This window comes from Bidens hawaiensis, unplaced genomic scaffold (genome assembly GCF_021521415.1).
Source record: "Bidens hawaiensis isolate Kalapana, Puna unplaced genomic scaffold, B.hawaiensis_p1.1 tig00000326_1, whole genome shotgun sequence".
Lineage (NCBI taxonomy): Eukaryota > Viridiplantae > Streptophyta > Magnoliopsida > Asterales > Asteraceae > Bidens > Bidens hawaiensis.
Window position 1 is genome coordinate 3,889,655 of NW_027491025.1, and position 16,096 is coordinate 3,905,750.

The window sequence follows — 16,096 nt, forward strand, 5'->3', positions numbered from 1 at the left end:
AAGGATGGAAGTATGAAAATGTGTATAGACTATCGTGAGTTGAATAAGCTTACAGTGAAGAACAGATATCCGTTGCCACAAATTGATGATTTGTTTGATCAACTACAAGGTTCGAGTTGGTTCTCACGAATAGACCTTAGATCAGGCTATCATCAGCTGAAGGTGAAAGAGTCAAACATCCCTAAGACAGCGTTTTGGACGCTGTATGGACACTACGAATTCCTCATGATGTCGTTCGGTCTAACGAATGCTACCAAAACATTTATGGATATGATGGTATGGCATGTCGGCCGATGTTAGATAAGTCAGTCATCGTTTTCATTGACGATATATTGATTTATTCTAAGAGCGAGTCTGACCATGCTGAGCATCTAAGAGAAGTATTGGAGATTCTGAAGAAAGAGAAACCGTATGCTAAGTTTTCAAATTGCGCATTCTGGTTGCATGAGGTACAGTTTCTAGGTCACGTAATCAACCCTGAAGAGATTACTGTGGACCCAGCTAAGATTGAGACAATAATGAATTGGAAGACTCCGCAGAACCCGATCGATATACGCAGATTCTTAGGGTTGGCTGGATATAATAGGAGATTCAATTAAGGCTTCTCCAAGATAGCCGCATCGTTGATCTGAATGAGCCAGAAGTTTGTATTGGGGTAAGTTTCAGGAGGAGGCTTTTGTGGAATTGAAGGAAAGACTCACACAATCTCCAATATTTTCTCTACTCGATGGTGAAGAGGATTTAGTTGTTTTTATTGATGCCTCACATCATGTTTTTGGTTTCGTGTTAATGCAATGAGGAAATGTGATAGATTATGCATCCAGACAGTTGAAGGTTCATGAGAGTACTTACTCGACGCATGACTTAGAGCTAGCAGCAGTAGTGCATGCTCTTAAGATATAGATACATTACCTATATGGTACTAAGTGTATTATTTACACTGATCATAAGAGTTTGAAGTACTTCTTCGAGTAGAAAGAATTGAACATGAGACATAGGAGATGGTTGGATTTGATAAAGGACTATGACTGGGATATCAAATACTATCCCGGTAAGGCTAATGTGGTTACTGACGCACTAAACCGTAAGAATGAAGAATTCATTGCAACAGTGAAGTCGTACAAGTTGATCATTAACTCAGATCTCTTTGAAGAGATCATCAAATTATAGTATGAGGTTTTTATAAACAAAGGGCTAGTGAAGAAGGAAAGAATTTTCGGACAGCAAGACTAGCTGATGGAGAACAGTCATGGTGTGAAGACTAGGTTTGACCGCATGTGGATTACACGCCATTGAGATCTTAGAGGTCGAATCCTAGATGAAGCTCCTAAGTCAAGATATTCGATTCATCTGGGATCCACCAAGATGTATAAAGACCTAAAAAGACACTATTGGTGGTCGGGTATGAAGAATGATGTAGTAGATTATGTCAATAAATGCTTAACTTGCTTGCAAGTCAAAGCAGAACACTAGAAGCCTTATAGGAAGATGCAGCCTTTAGAAATACGAGAATGGAAATGTGAACACATCACCATGGACTTCATAACTAATCTCTCACGTACAGCTAAACATCAATTTTGGAGGAAGTTAGGATGATCATCTGCATCTTGCAGAATTCTCTTATAACAACAGCTACCATTCGAGTATTTGTATGCCGCCGTTTGATATGTTATATGGTAGATGTTGTAGAACCCTTGTATGTTGGGGAGAGATTGGTTAGAAGGAGATTGAAAGTTTAGAAGTTGTGCAAGAAACCTCCTTGAGGTTTAAGCAGATCAAAGCAAGGATGAAAGCTGCTCAAGATCGCCAGAAATCCTATGGTGATAAGATTGAGTTTAGCATTGGTGACAATGTGACGCTCAAGGTTTCGCCTTGGAAGGGAAATATTCGTTTCAGGAAGAGAGGAAAGGTGAGTCCAAGGTACAATGGATCGTTTAAGATTGTAGATCGCGTGGGTGAAGTGGCTTACAAATTAGATTTTCCTGAAGAGTTTGAAGGAATCCACTCTACCTTTCATGTTGCTCATTTGAGAAAATGTCTAGCTGATGACAGATCACATGTGCCATTAGTAGACATCGAGGTTGATGAACAAATAAACTAAATTGAGTGGTCTATAGAGATCGTTGACCGCAAGGAATAACAACTTCGTCATAAAGTTATCCCTTTGGTGAAGGTTATATGGAAGCACCGCAAGGGATCGGATGCCACTTGGGAAGTTGAAGAAGAGATGCCCAAATTTTACCCAAATTTGTTTAAGTAATAGTTAGGTTTCGGGGACGAAATCTCTTTAAGGAGGGAAGACTTATAAGATCCTACTTTTTATAAAAATAAATAAAATACATTCTGTTTATTTACTAACTTGTCGTTATTCAGCTTAGATAAATGAAATATTTGAGTGTGGGCTTAGGCATTAAAAGATGGAATAAGGGATGGTGATGGGCATTTGGTTCATGGGCTTAAGGGTATATAAACCCCTACACCTCCCTAAAACCCTAAACTCTCATTCTTATTATTTAGCCACCATAACACACTCAAAAACACACACAAACACCCTCCTATATCCCAAACCAAGATCCGAAGGAAAAGACCCGAGCTCGTTGGTGTTAGAGCATCTTGACAAGCAAGATATAAATCAAGAATAGATCGTGTTTGTGAAACTAATTCGTTTAAGGTACGTTTTATAACGAAAATTTGTTCATTTATACACGGCTCCTTTAGTATTCGTAGATCTATACAAATGATAAAGACTAATCAAACGGGATGATTCTCGTTGAAATTCGTTAACATTAAACTGGTTAATCAATCAAATATTGAGCCATATACTTATATCGATCGAATGTACCATTAAAACACGATGTTTAGATGTTTGGATGATTGGGGTTTGTTGGCGATTTGATTACGAGTAGAATGATACCAATTTCATGTTGTATCATCGTGATTCGAGGATTAATTGAAAATCTGGTGTATGGTTGACTGTTATGTTCATATCGATTTTGACTTTGACAACATGAGTCAATGTTGGATAATTTCTGATATCCATTTGTTATGATACACAAATGGCTGATCATTCGTTAAACAATCATAAAGAATAAGATACTTTCATATGCTCTTGTAACGCATGAGCCTTCCATTCGTCCTATAGAAATCACTAATGATAATACGCATTCGTTATCCAACATTCGTCATATTGAGACAACGAATCAAGCCATTAGTTATAAGATTCGCTCGCATGTTATGGTAACGAATGACCCTTTTATTCGTCTCAAAGAAATCCCGAATGGCCTTATTCATTCGTCTCAGATCAAACCATTCGCTATAACAAATGAAACCATTCGTCATAACGAATGGGATAGCGAATGATGCTTAACTAGAGACCATTCGTCATAACGAATGGGATATCAAAGAAGATAATCTGTTAAGAATTTTAATGAAAATTTTGTTAAGGACCTTTAATGGAAATAAATATTTTCCAAGCTGACCTGGCAGCTCGACCCCAGCCAGGGGCTCTGCCCCTTGGACCCTGCTAGGGGTTACCGCCCATAGACCCCACTTCCAGGGGCGCTGCCCCCGGACCTCGTAGCTAGGGGTTACCATAACTTAGAAACATGTTATAATTAAAAGTAGTTAATTGATACGTGTAATTGTTATACACTTAGTCGCGCCCGGTTAAGGAAAGCAGTTACCATTAACTCTAAGAGGAACCGAGCTCAGGTGAGTTTCTAGCCCCATTTTTTAGTTATGTTTTCTGGGCTGTGTGCATACTCGACGTGATTAGTTAATACACTTACCTTAAGTGGTAAGTGTATGCTATGTGAATGTTTATGAATTATGTATGTATGATGTAGAAAAGATTAAGAGTATGTATGAAAGTATATAAATATAAAAGAAAAGGAAGGTATGTATGAATTGACGTTAAGAGGGCAGCAGACCCTAATAATATCTACGAAGGTAGGTGGTAGACCCTAATAATATCAGTGAGGTTATAAGAAGAAAGGCTCTTTAAGGGTGGCAGACCCTAATAATATCTGTGAGGTTATAGGGCGAAAGGCTCATTAAGGGTGGCAGACCCTAATAGATATCTGTGAGGTTATAGGGCGAAACGCTCTTTAAAACGTGTAAGTATGTATGTAAAGCAAGATAAAATTTGAAAGTATGAAAGAAAGAAAGAATGAAACAAAGAAAGAAAGTGTATACTTATTATGTATGCACGAAAGAAAGATAAGCAAGTTAAGTAAGTAATATGTATCTACGGATGCATATGAGTAAGTATGTGAATGTGTTGTATGTTACATGCTTTAACTAGAACTCACTCAGCGTAGCTGACTTTTAGTGTGCACGCAGGTGAACAGGCTAATGTAGCTCGCTTGAGGGAGACACATGGCAGGATCTGAAGAAGCTGGCATCTGCAGAAAGATTTGTCATGATGTTAAATAAGATGTTTTATGTTATGTTTTTAAAGACAAGTTGGAATATTTGTAAGGAATGATTAATGTTTTATTTATTCCACGAAAGTTTTAATTAAGTCTGATATTTAGACCTGTGTTTATGAGTAAATCCAACGCAAAAGTAGGGCACCGGGATCGGGGCCTTACAGTATTAAATAAACTAATGTTTAAATTTCTACTACGACTAGTTGAAGAAATCACATTTTCAAATGCTTGATGTATTTGTTAAGATGTTAACTATAATTTGATTGACAAACCTCAAACAAATATTCCAAATATTTGTTAAACTTTCCAGTTTTTTTTAACAAAATTAGCATCTTCTAATTGAATACCCGAAGCAAAGCATATCTTTTCAATCAAAGTTTCAAACACCTACCACATTTAGGTATGGGTTTGAAGCAGCCGAACAAGTAATAACCAGAGGTAAATATTCAAAATACTTTTTAAAATTTTCTTTCATCAGCATCATTATTTTAATAAAAATTGGACATCTATATTCCAAAACTCCAAGCTATATTGCCATTACAAAAATTTAGTCAAGAATGAGACAACGTGTGGGATAATAAATTCCCGATAAAAGTGTTGTTGCACTTTTAAAAGCCCCAAGCAAATCGGTTAAATTTTCGATAATTTGGCAACAAGATGTTGGTAATGGTGTAACCTTTATTTAGTGTTGGTGCAATATGTCTGTAGTTCATTAGTCTTAGTTTATCGTGTACTTTGTTTGTTACGTTTAGTGAACTTAATGGTTTGCGTTTTGGTAGTGGTGAACTTAGCCCATCATAGAAGTTAGGGACAACTTTGCCAAGCCTGTTTGGTGAAGTTGTCGTAGGTATCTAAACCTAAATTGCGCCGTAGTTTTGTAAGGTTTTTGGGCATTAACTCTTGATATCGTTTTGCTTAAAGGTTAAGAGCTCTGAGTAGCTTATAACGATTAAGTGTTTAATTTACTTTCTTGTTATCATTACGTGTTGGTTTCATCATCTCGTTTATACACTCGTAATCGTATACTTAGGGATTCCGCACCCTCCGTATACGAGATACTCCTGTGTAGATCCGGCTGGGAACCTACAATTGGTACAAAGCGTTGCTCTTGATTGTGTGGTTCGGGATTATCACACGGCTGTTAAAACACTTCCGCAAGACTTCTCGCGGAATTGTTTCCCATAAAATACCATCCGTTCAGTCCATTCTTACACCGTATTACCATTGTCACTCACCCTATTACCATAAACCACCCGAAATCAGTGAATCTGTGCTCAAAATCAGATCCAAATAAACCAGCGAAGTTGCCGTCAGTACCAATTAGGGTTTTGGCGAAGATACATAAGTTGGCGAAGTTGTTATCTGGCGAAGTTCTTATCTAGCGAAGTTGTTATCTGGCGAAGTTATTAATTGGAGAAGTTAATAGAAAGCGAAGTTAAAGTAAAATTATCTAACTTCGCCCTAAGCGAAGTTGTCACTGAGGCGAAGTTAACTTAACTTCGCCATCCACTGTTCATAGAATATCAGTTCTCGTTTCGGTTAAAAATGACCTCGATAAACATCACTGAACTGGTAAAGATGGAGGTTGAGGCTGGGTCAGCGACTAAGGCTCCAAAGCTACTTAAAGGCACTGAATTTTTTGTTTGGAAAGACCGATTTGAGCAATACGTGAAGTACCAGGACGTAAAGATGTGGGTATGTATTCAGGATGGTTATGAGTGTAAAGTCTGTTGAACAACAATTTGCACTTTATGCCTCTTTCATTGCTTCTTATGAGAACTACATCAAAGGAAAGATAGTTGACCCTGCAACCTTGGAAGAGGATTATGATCAGATAGATGATGATGACATGGAAGAGATGGATCTGCAGTGGCAAATGACAATGATAGTGAGAAGGGTGAAAAGGTTTATGAAGAAGACAAGAGTAAAGTTCGTGGGAGAGAGACCGGGGTTTGACAAGTCCAAAGTTTGTTGTTACAACTGTCAACAAAATGGGCACTTTGCAAGAGAGTGTACTAATGAGAGGGTTGAAAGGAGTCACAATAAGCCTACTCATCAGAATGGGAATGGAAATGGTGCTGAGACAAGAGCCATGGTGTCTCAACAGGATGGTGGATATAATTGGAACATCCAAGTGGAGGAGGTGATTGAATAAGCTAATCTGGTGAACATTGTGACTAGAAGATGTGAAAAGGAACCAGTAGAGAACCAAGCATACATGGCAGAAATGGATGATCAACTCTCAGAGGTATGGTCTGAACCTCAATGTGAACAATGTGTGAAATTGTCTGAACAGTTGAATACGTTAATTGATCAGTATGTAAGTTTGGAAAAGGAATTAAAATGTTTAAAAGAAGAACACCACTATTCGAAACAAAAGGAAAATAGTTACTCGATAAAAATAAAAGCTGGTGAAAAAGACATTAGATGCCTTAAGGCCACTTTAGCTAAGAAAATACAAGTAATTGATTTAAGTTATGAGGTAGTGGAAGAAAAGACAAAACTTATAGCCGAAAAGAACAAACAGATAGCTGATTATCAAGCAAAAGTGGTGGAACTAAATAGAAAACTTGAATAGTTTAGGAACTCTTCCATAATGCTTAATCATGTCCTAAATGTTCAACGTTCTCCAAACAATAAAGGGGGAATCGGATTCTCTAAAGTTCCACCACCGTTTAATAATAACTATACTTATAATCCTTGTACTCAGCCATCTGTATGTGTTGATACTGATCAGACCGTAATGGGAAACATAAAATTAGACACTTCACAGGTTAAGGTATAGGTAAGAAATACCGACGTTAATGTAATCAATCGTGAAGAGGTTGATAAGGATATTGATGAATCGGTTCAGACAAAGTCTCCAGTCATGAATCAAGAGTCCCAATCTAGGAAGCCTGTCAACACTGGTAAAGTGGTTGAAGAAGTTGTGTTACTAAAAAGAGGTGGGGGGGGGATGATACTTTTAGTGAAAAGAAATCATCTTTAAACCCTTTCGTTCCCCCTATGTGAAACAAAATATCAGTAAACAAGCCTCATCTTATGAAGCTACTCCTGAAAAGGATGTTTGGATAAACACAAATAGTCTGAACAAGAGTTGCGTTAGATGCCATATCAAGGGACACGTTGTCAGTGTTTGTTCATTGAAAAGAAAGAAATCTAAGAATATGAGGCCAAACAAAATTGAGAACAAAACGAAACCTAAAGATGGTTTTAGAACAAATGTCACTTCTTCTAACACTAAACCTTGGGTAAATCCAAGATTTCAAAGAAACCAACCTCATTTTTTTCTAGTTAACCATAGAACACATAACTTTGAATCATCCAAAAATTTTAATGCTAGAAACTCAAGGATGTTTGATTGGTCTCATAATCGTTTATTTGGAAATCTTCCTGTCAGACAAAATGGCAAGTTACCTCAAAAGAATTTTAGGCAACCAACTAGTTGGATGTCATTTAACAGTTTTGAACAATCCAAGACCATGAGGTCCTAGGTCTCCCGATTTTAATTCTATTTTTAGTGTGCAGGAACAGTCTGAGAGGTCTGTGAACAATAGGTGGGTTGTCGAAGTGGCTGTTCCCGGCACATGACGGGTTACAAGAAATTGTTACTTGACTGTAAGGCGGTACAAGGAGGAAGAGTAAGTTTTGCAGGAGAAAGTGGAGGAAAAATTTCAGGCATCGGTATCGTTACTAACAGAAGGATCAAGTTTGAGAAGGTTACTTTTGTGGAAGAATTGAAACACAATCTTTTAAGTGTTTCTCAGATTTGTGAAAGAGAATACACTGTGCACTTTACAAAGGACGAAGCACTCGTGCTTTATCCTGGTTTCAAGATCCCTGAAAATTGGCTTGTCATGAAAGCTCCAAGAGAGAAGAATACATATGTGATGGACATGAGGTTCACCAAGATGGCTATAGGAGAATCATGCCTTTTGTCTAAAGCAACAAAATCTGAATCTGAATTGTGGCACCGGAGAATGAGACACATCCATCTACGTAAAATGAATTACATAGTAAAAGATGGTCTAGTGCTGGGGGTTCCATTGAAGAATTTCAACTTTGAAGATAAATGTTTGTTATGCAAGAAAGGAAAACAGCACAAGAAACCACATCACTCCAAGCTGATTAATTCAATAGTCACACCTCTGGACCTGCTTCACATGGATCGCTTTGGCCCTATAAATGTTAAAAGTTTGGGTGGAACGCCTTATTGCTTAGTAGTGACTGATGACTACTCACGTTACTCATGGGTATATTTTCTGAAAGCTAAAGATGAAACAGTACATTTGGTAATTAATTTGATTACCAAACTGGAAAATATTGTTGGTGGAAAGATCAAGTTCATCAGAAGCGATAACGACACAGAATTCAAGAACTATCAAATGGAGATGTTTTGTCTGCAGAAAGGAATAGAGCATAAGTTTAGCGCACCGTATACTCCGCAACATAATGGAGTGGCTGAAAGGAAGAATAGGAATTGAGGGGGCCAGGACCATGCTGGAAGATGCTAAGCTTCCCATGGTGTTCTGGGCTGAGGTTGTTGCTACAGCCTGATATATCCTTAATCGTGTTTTAATTGTTAAAAGATTAAACAAAACTTGTTATGAATTGATGCATGGTCGAAAGCCTAATCTGAAAGGTCTCGAACCCTTTGTGTCCCCTTGCTCGATATTAAAGACTAATTCAAAATTTTGTGTAAAGGCTGACGAAGGAATCCTTGTCGGTTATGTGGTTGGGACACCCAACAGAAGAGTCTTTAATCTATAAAGCAACAAGGTCGAGGTGGTCTGTAACACTGACATCACCAGTTACAAGTCACCAAACCTAGCATGGGACTAGATGAGATTTTTGATTACGACAAACTGTTTAAATCTTTTAATCTACCTTCTTATGAATTTGCAGATATGGAAGAAAGGATGGCCACTCAGATGTTACTTGATGAAGAAGAGACCGTCACGCACAGCTTAAGTACCGAAAATAAAAGATCAAACATGTCTAGTACTGAAGAAAGACCCGCTGTCTCAGTTGAAGAAGAGTTCATAAATCCATTTCACACCCAACGTAATTTAGATGAACTCACTCCTAACCTGGGTGAAAACTTGGTAGTTGCTCCTGTCCAAACCACAAGAATCCACAAGAATCATCCTCTGGAAAATGTGATTGGAAACCCTTTTGATGGGGTGCGAACCAGAAGTAGTTTGAAAGAACATACGTGTGTTTATGTGAGCATCAAAGATACTGGTATTATGAACGAATATTTCTATGCTTGTTATATAAGTCAAATAGAACCACCAAACTACTAAATGGCGTTGAAGGACAGCTCTTGGGTCGAAGCCATGCACGAAGAATTGGATTAGTTTAACAAAAAGGAGGTATGGCAGTTGGTTGAGAAGCCACGGGATGTGCTTGTAATCGGTACTAAGTGGGTGTTCAAATGCAAAAGAGATGAGAAAGGGGTAATCGTCCGAAACAAGGCGAGACTGGTAGTCAAGGTATTTAATCAGCAAGAAGCAATTGATTACATTGAAGAGTTTGCTCATTTGGCAACGCTGGAAGCAATTCGCCCTTTCTTGGCCTTCGCTGCTCACATAGAGATGAAGGTGTTTCAGCTAGATGTTAAGAGTGCTTTTCTGAATGGTAAGGTCGACGAAGTGGTATATGTCAAGCAACCTCCAGGTTTTCCAGATCCAGATTTTACAGATCATGTGTACAGACTCAGCAAAGCGTTATATGGTCTATATCAAGTTCCACGGGCTTGGTATGCAACTTTATCTGATTACCTGCTGGAGAATGGCTTTGTGAGAGGAAAGATTGACAATACGCTATTTGTGAAGTGGAACGGGAAGGACTTTCTCCTTGTCCAGGTCTATGTGGACGATATTATCTTCGGGGCATCAAAAATTTCTATGTGTCAGGAATTTGAAGCGGTCATGAAGAAAAGATTTGAGATGAGCGCCATGGGTGAACTAACTTTATTTTTGGGTTTATAGTATGGGTGTTCATCGGGTCAACCCGATCGGGTTTCAGGTTAATCGGGTCAGGTTAGTCGGGTTTTTCTTAAAAAATATCTAACCCGAAACCCGGCCCTATTAAGGTTCGGGTTAGTCGGGTTCGGGTGATTCGGGTTTTGGGTTAGTCGGTTCAGGTTAGTCGGGTTAATCTGGTTGACCATGTTACTTTATAATTTGAAGTTGATTTTTATGTTTGTAACTTGTGGGTTGCAAAATTTCTCATTCCACTCAATTTTCAATTTATTTCACTAGTAATTATCTTATAATTGCATATAGGCTTGTAAATAAACTGAACGGACATGAACAAAGGTATGCCCGTGTTTGTTCGTTTAACTTTAAACGAATACGATCACGAACACTTAATCAAACAAATATCTGTGTTCATGTTCGTTCATTAAAAAATGAACATGTTCGTATTTTTTTATGTCGTTCATTTAAAATCTAAACAAACAGTTCACGAACATAAATGAACACAATTAAACAAAGATAAACGAACTTGAAGGAACATGTACATACATTAACGAGCGTAAATATACATAAACGAACATCAATGAACGCATTTAAATGAACAAAAATATAGACATATTATGGTGATATAACTTCTAAATGCAAATAATATTTAATAATTTTCTATTGATATGTGGACGAACATGAAAGAATGTAAACAAACTTAAATGAGTGATCATAAACGAGTGTTCACGAACATTGATGAATGAGTTAAACATCTGTTCATGTTTGTTCGTTTATTTTAAAAGAGTTTCCTGTCTAACGGTTCATGAGCAAGTAGAAGAATAATTAATTCCTCTATAAAACTTTCAATATTGACTTTTAGTGCTTATTTTACACTTTTATTATTGTATTTGAAATAAAGTTTCATCACTAATCGGGTTATTCGGGTTAACCCGAAACCCGATTATTTTCCAAAAATAAACCCGAAACCCGACCCTATTAGCAATTCAGGTTATTCGGGTCAACCTGAATAACTCGATTAATACTTTTTGACCCTATTTAAACTGACCCTAATTAGCTTATTCGGGTTCGGGTTAATCGTGTTCGGGTATTTTGGACACCCCTAGTTTACAGGTAGATCAGAAGAATGATGGAATGTTTATACATCAAACTAAATATGTTTACGACGTGCTCAAATGATTTAAGATGGAAGAAAGTACTCCGTATGATACTCCAATCTGTGTCGACCACAAACTGGGTGCTGACTCTGACAGTGATGAAGATGTGGATCCCACTCAATATCGTGCAATAATAGGTTCTTTAATGTATCTAACTGCTTTTAGACCTTACATTATGTTTGCAATTTGTATTTGTGCACGTTTTCAGGCTAATCCAAAGGAGTCACACATGAAGGGCGTAGAGAGGATAGTTCAGTATCTCAAAGGAAAACCTGAGTTGGGTCTCTGGTATCCAAAGGGAGGTGAACTGGATCTAGTGGCATACACTGATTCTGACTATGGAAGCTGTAACCATAATAGGAAGTAGACTACCAGTGGCTGTCAGTTTCTTGGAGGCAGATTGGTGTCATGGCAATGCAAAAAGAAGACCTCAGTAGCAATATCCACATGTGAAGCAGAGTATATGGCAACATCAAATTGCTGCTCCCATGTTTTGTGGATACAACAACAAATGCGAGATTATGGTCTGAATTTCACTCATACTCCTATTTGCATTGATAATACTGCTACTATCTCAGTAACTAACAATCCCGTAAAGCATAGTAAAACTAAACATATTGACATTCTTCATCATTTTATACAGGATTGTGCGGAGAAGAAATTAATCGTGCTTGAGAAGGTTGATTCTTTGGATAATTTTGCCAATCTTTTTACGAAAGCTTTTGACCGATCTCGTTTTCAAACCATATTGAGTTAAATGGGATGATCAATCCCGAGTAACCGTGTCCTATTTTTTCTTTAAAAAAAACTTCACTCTCACTTAGAATTATGTTAGCTGCTCAAGTTTGAAGGACATATACTTATATTTGTTTGGTCCTCTGATCTACTTGTAGATTCAATAGGATAGCCATTCACCTGAAAAGTGAAAGCGTCTGGGGTGATTGTGATGTGTTTTATTTTAATTCCTTAGCTGAAAACTACGTCAGTAGCTCTTAGTTTGAGGGACACATATTTATATGTGTTTGGTCCTGTTAACAAACTGGACATACAGGATAGCCATTTACCTAAGAACTAAGAAGTTACCGGGGCGATTGAATTTAAACTGTGTTTTTTTTTCTGTTTTCTCTGGGAAGTGATATAATCATTCAGTCTATAGATTTTCAAGAAGCTTGAAAGTTGGTTTTTAAATTGAAAATTGATTCAACCTTTGGAAAATAATAGATAAATTGATTTTGTGTGCCTCACGGGTGAAGTTATTAAGCTTAAAAGGCTTTAGAACAGTCATTGTTTGACATGGTAACTTTCCATGATGCATAAAAGTTGAAGTGATAAAAACTAAATCTGCTAGATTTACTATGCAGAGTCATTTTGAAGAAATGTGCATCTCTCCACATATATCTCTTCGAATGATAGGCAGAAAAGTGATTACCCAGTCATACACGAACCCGTTAGTTTCTTGATCATAAAAATATTCTATTTCTATACTTCATTTATTTAAAAACATGTGTGCTATATCAAGTTGTCGCCTCTACAATTCAAAAATACTACAAGGATGGGGCACTTAAATAAGTTCTATACACACTTACTGAAAGGCATGTAAAGCCGAATCACATGTACCATTATTGATCAAGCACTAGGGGGCAGAAGTCAAATTGGGGTGATCTGGGGAAAGCCAAATACACCTTGAGAATAGATAGGAGGCATCAAGATCCATAAGTGACGTCCATCTAAATTCTGTGCCTAATTGAACCTAATTCGTATCACAGACGCAATAAAAATCATGCTAAGTTTCATATACATGCTTTCAACCTATTTCTCTATGTCATAATAATGCTGAACATGAATCCTTGTGACAACATCTTAGTCAATATGATTCCATGTTCAGATCTTTTCATAAGCGCTATGGTTTTTCTCAAAGACTGAAATTTGACCCCGCAAAATTTCTTATCCTAATTTACTATATTTTTAAATCTGTTTTACATTTATATCACATGTTACTTGTTATTGATCTTAAGTTTTTAAAAGCTTTTAATTCATATTAACTTTGTCATGGCGAAGTTATCTGTTTGGGCGAAGTTATTTGTTGGGCGAAGTTACCCTAACTTCTCCTCTGGGGTTTTCTAAAAGGTATATAATCAGGACTTGGGTCAAATAAGGTCAAACTACACTTCCAAAACCCTCGGTGAACTTAATCCACAAATCAATCTCACTCAAATCAGGTTCTTGTTCTGTTATTAAGGTTCGAATTCTCATAACAATTCACAATTTCGTATCAGTTTGCGTTGATTCATCCCTTACAGTGGTTTCATTATCGATTTTTATGCACGGTTTCTATTACTCTTTAATATTCCTTCGTTTTTAACATATTCGTGTTATCGTGGGTTTGTTGATCTTAATCGGACCTTGGTTAACCTGTGCTGATGATCTGATTGTCTTAGTTTGCAAGAAAAGGGAGCTGTGATTCTGTGATGTTCACTGGGAGAAGTTACCATGATGGTGAAGTTATTTTAACTTCGCCAAGCCATTAACTTCGCATCCTTTATTATCTGAGCTTATTTTCGCTGGATCTCTAACTTCGCTATTAACATGTTAGGCGAAGTTACCAACTGTTTACGCGTTTTTTTCTATCTTGGATCGTTTTGAACTGCAGATGTGGCTGAAGTTGCGGGTGCTGGTGGAACTGGTGGTGATGGAGGAGACGGAGACAAAAGACAATTTTTTATGGGTCACAACATGTTTGCAACACTAGACACAGATACTCGTGGAGCTGAGGATTACGCGGAGATCATTATGTTTCTCATACGCTCTCAGATTTTTCATTCTATCTCCACGACTCTTCCGATATCATTGCCGAATATTGAAGACTTTTGGAGAATGGTTGAGTATTATTGTCGCGTGGAACCTCCTGTTATGCATGCTACAGTTAATCGGCAGGTTGTACGGTTTTCGGCTGATCAGATACGGGAAGCTCTACAATTCGGGGATGAAAATACTCTGGATCCTACTAAGTATCCGGCTACTTTTCGGAATGGGGATTTTCTTCGCATGGGTTACTCAGGTCCTTTGGAAGACTCTCAACATCAAAAAGGGTTTTTACTAGATCAATGGCGTTTCTTTATGCATGTTTTGATTGTTTGCATGTCTGGTCGCAAAGCTGGTTCTGATGGTAGGGGTGCGACAATGCAATCTTCTATGAGAGCGTTGACAAACAATAAACCATTTAGCTTTAGTCAGATGGTATTTTATGAGATTGATCGTCAGCGGAGGGCAATGGCTCAGGAACATTCTTAATGTATCCCAGGTTTTTGCAGATGATACTTAATCACGTAGCTCCGAATCTTCCACAACGTCGTCCTATTTCATTTGTGGAAAGTGTGAATAAGAGGATCTTTGCTCAGTGTCGAACATCGAACGCACGAAGTAATGTTGAGCGTCGACCGAGACACACAACTTAATTTGGCTATCTTGTGAATCCAGCTTATGTTGCTCCACCAGATAATGGTTTACTGATCCTGCTCAGGCACAAGTTGAGATTCCTCAACCACCTCTTGTGGTTCAAGAGGTTCCTGTTGTTGACCCTATTGTAACTGCCGCCAAACAGGTCGATCTTGATGTTGCCTTTGGGGGCAGGGTTTGTTTGATATGTCTGTGGTTGATACTTTTGAAGTTCAAGTTTCATTGGTTGAAGTGTCTGGGGTTCATGTTCCTTTGGTTGCTAATTTGTGGGTCCATCAATAACATCGGCTAAGGATTCTGAGGAAACTTTGTCTAATTCATCCACAGATGAGGCTGATGAGGCACAGAGGGTTCTGGCCTCTCAGGAAAAGACACAAGGGAAACGAAAGAAAGCTTCTGATGATGACAGTGAGTCTGATTATGAGAAAGAGTTGTATGCTCTAGCTCGTAGATCCAAGAAGGCTAGGGTTGGTGAAAGTTCACGTGTAGTTCACTTTTCTCCTTCACAGTTACCTGGTATGTCCACATTTATACCATCCTCACCTGCACCCTTAACAGACTTCTAGTGTATCCAAGGTGGTTTGTCAGCACCGTCTATTGTGCCTTCTATGGTGGATGTGTCTGCACCAGAGATTGTCTCTTTACCACCTCATTCAGTTACTCCATCTGAGGTGGTAGCTATAATTGTGGAATATACATTGGTGGCCACTGCTGGGTCCTCGGTTACAATTCCACCTCCTGTTACTATTCCGTCTACATCCGAGATTCCAGAAAGTTTGGGTATTCCACCACCATATGCTCAGGATATTTCCCACATGTCATTTCCATTTGATACTACTTTGTCGGATTCTAAGCGGATCGTGGCTCTGGAACGGGTTGTTGCTGAGCAATCAAGGATCAATATTGTTCAGACTCAGGCCATTCAGTGTCTAGTGGCTGAGAATCAACTATAGTTGTGACACTCGTCAATTTCAGGTTAACTCCGTTAACTCAAACTCCGTCAATTCAAACTTAAGATCACTGGATCTATAACGTACATCTCATTACATTTAAACTAAGGCTTTAAATG